The sequence below is a fragment of the Pygocentrus nattereri genome, chromosome 23 (genome assembly GCF_015220715.1).
Source record: "Pygocentrus nattereri isolate fPygNat1 chromosome 23, fPygNat1.pri, whole genome shotgun sequence".
NCBI classification, from domain to species: Eukaryota; Metazoa; Chordata; class Actinopteri; order Characiformes; family Serrasalmidae; genus Pygocentrus; species Pygocentrus nattereri.
The window spans coordinates 12764864-12768517 of record NC_051233.1 but is presented as its reverse complement, the minus strand read 5'-3'; positions in this window follow the sequence as shown (position 1 = coordinate 12768517).

Below are 3654 nucleotides of genomic sequence, written 5' to 3'. Positions count from 1 at the left end.
GACGAGGAGGTAAGGACATGCCATTGTGCACAAATGCACAAACACACACACACACACACACACACACACACACACACAAGCATGTAAAAGATTTCTGGACAGCATTCCAGTTGGCTAAGAGTTTGACCTGTAATTAGGACACAATAGGCATTGTGTGGCCTCATGCCGTCTGCAGACTTTATCTGGCAGGAAACTGTCACAATGGCTAATAAATTCAGAGAGAGAGAGAGATAGAGAGAGAGAAGGAAAAGAGTGAGACAAAGTGAGAGAAAAAGAGAGAGAGCAAGTGGAAAAGAAGAGAGACAGAGAGGAGAGAGAGAAAGACAGAGATGAGTGATGGACAGAAGTACAGAAATGTATGCATTCTACAGTGATCTTCACACACAAACGTGCACGTTGGGGAAGATGTGCAAACACACTGACACACTCTGCTGCACACACATCAGGAGACAGCAGAGGAGGATATACCTCCCGCCAACCTCCCCCAACCCCCCACAAACTCTCACTGTCAAACAGTGACACTGTTCATCTCTTACTGCACACACTCACTCTCCATACTTTGTACTGCAAATAAATACTAGTACTATAGATTTCAGTATATTATTATTATTATTTTTATTATTAGTATTATTATTCAACATTCAACCATCTTTCCATACCTCATACGGCATACTGCTACTACTACTACTAATAATAATCATTGTCAAAATCTTATAAACATTCAACTCTCTCAACTCATTCAACTCTCCACGCTTTATACCGCATATCCACACATTCTCAGAAAAAGAGTACTAAACTGTGGTATATCTTCCGCACCTTTATCATGGAACATGATTGTTCTATAATCTATTGCAATGATGTTTTTAAGCTGTATTGACTCCCAACATTCTGTCTTGTCTCCTAACTTTTTATTTCCGTGTTTAGTTTCAGGGAATTTGGTTACAAAAGGGTACAAGGACACATTTTCCCTTAAGGTGCACAGCTGGACCTTAAAACTACTGTTGTACCTATATATATATATATATATATATATATATATATATATATATATGTGTGTGTGTGTGTGTGTGTGTGTGTGTGTGTGTGTGGTCTATTTATGCTTTTTGTACGTCGATGAACAAAAAATGTACCAGCAAAGAACCTTTTTCTGACAGTCTACAACTACAAATAATAATAATAAATAATATACTGTACACATTCTGCAGTATAACAAACAACAAACTAACAATACATCCAGCTGTTGTTTCTTCAGTTTGTGTTGTACAATATAAATAATAAAAGGAAAAATATGAATAATAAAATAATGCATAATAATAAAACATAATGATATAGTACCTTTATCAAACAAATGTACACAATTCTTTATAGGAAGATTAAAGCAGGTAAATAGAGATGCAAACTAAATAAAGGAAAAAATGTAAGAGGAAATGAAGACCGGAAACTCATGAAAACCAAATCCACGGAATGAAATAACATCAAGACGGCACTGATCCTTTTAAAATTAAACATAAGGAAATATAAAGATTCTTCTAAATATCTACTTTTCCACTAGGAAAAACTTATTTAAGGTACACAATTGGATCATAAAACCACTGTTGTACATTTGAGGGAACATTTACACTGTTTGTATCTTGATGATCAAATCATGTACCTGCATGGTACCTTTACTTCTATCAGTGTAAGTCATTCTGAGTCGTTTCATTTGGTCCATACTTCATGAAATTTACACACAGTGTAAACAAGAACAACAGGCATTTTTATATCAGGTCAAAAACTGAAAAATGACAAAAATGGAGATACAAGGTTTTCTTCTGACAACAGCGATATAAATATTTAATTTGTGATTTAGACTCAGCATTTAAGCAAATATTTTTATTCCATAATATGTTCAGGATTAGAAAGCAGCTGCTCTTTACATTGTGTGGAAATTTCATAATGACTGGACCAATAGATGCTCTGAAATCACTGGACTGAAAACTCTTTACAACTTACAGTAAAAGTTAAGAACAGTCTACCCTCTCCTTTAGAGATACATTTTTTTTGGACAGCGACAATATGTTTAATCAGGTGTGTCTAAATTTCAGACTAGTTCACCATGTCACGCGTGCTGAGCCCCTCGGAGATGTAAGAGTGGTTTAAATGGCCAAGCCTGGCCGGACGGGACTCAGACTACCTCTACATGACACAACGTCTTATCAGTGATCCCTCTGTGCAGGGAGGAAGAGGGCACTCCCTCCGTTATCTGCGCTCAGCTGCAGGGGGACGTGACATCACACGGGGGCCCTCAGAGGGCCTGCATACACACACGGAAGAGCAATTACATCATACTGCTCTTTTATTTAGATCACAGAGGGCACAGTGGAAGTGTGCCAATGCCAGCCTTCAGTATCTATATATACAGACTGGGTTTGATCAGGGTAGGCGTGCAGGTTAAAAATACAGGAAGAAATGGAGGCTGTCTTTTCTGACACCTACGGTGGTCACTTACAATGGTCAAATGACATGTTTTGTTGATTCCTATGTGAAAATCGGTAACAACCTTTACAGAGAACTAAAGCTGTACTATGCTATTTTTTCACACACACACACACACACACACACACACACACACACACACACACACACACACACACACACACACACACACACAAACCCATATTCTAAGCCACTTATGCTTCTGGGTCATTGGGGGAGCTGGAACCTATCCCTGCAGTCATGGGGTGGAAGGCAGGATACACCCTTTACAGGTCACCAGTCCATCACAGGGATGCCAGTTTTTCATAAAATTAAAAAAGTAGCATTACTTGAGTCGAGAGAAAAGCACTGGGGCCAGTCATAAGTATTCAAATTAATATCACATGCACAGGTTCAGAAAGAAGGGCCAGCTCAATGTTAGGTTTCAAATGCAAAATCAACTTTATACTGATGTAAATATGATGACTTTTGCACAGAACAGATTTTGTCAAATGTGTAAAATTCTGCAAACAAGCAGTAATTATGCATTTAAATGTACAGAAGTATGTTCTCTGTAGAGGATGCAATGTGGCCTAACTTTTGCATATGACTGTATAAAAACATAACCAAGGGCCGGATTCTGTGTCTTAAGAAAGGAAAGCTTTGCACATGCGTTTTTTTTCATTCGAAAGAAAGAAGTTAAAAGTAAAAAAGTAGTGGTGCTCTTGAAAATATGTTCTTAAATGGTTTCATAACCTTAAAACAGACTCACATGTCTTAGGCTATAAGCGATGACAAGGTGAGCATGTAAATTTATAAAACTTTGCCTCACCCCACAATTATCACATTTTCTAAAGAGTAAAGAGATTCTCTAAAGAGATTTTTTTTCCTGTTGGCTATTTCTTCCCCCATTACCTCTGGTTCTTGTTTGCTATATTTTTAAATGCTTAGTTTAATGTATTGCCTCCATTTTACTTCTCTGAGTGAATTACATAACGTAAATAACTATTAATAAAATAAAAAATGTATCTTTATGGTAAGCTGTAAAGTGCCTCCCAGACTACATAAGACAACAATGAAGGTTTTCTTAAGAAAATAATTAGCATTATTTTGCAGAATATTTGAGAAATAAATTTTTTTCAAGAGTTGCATTTAAGAACATTTGTATGAACTTCTTATTGTTTGTCTTAGAACCTTTGC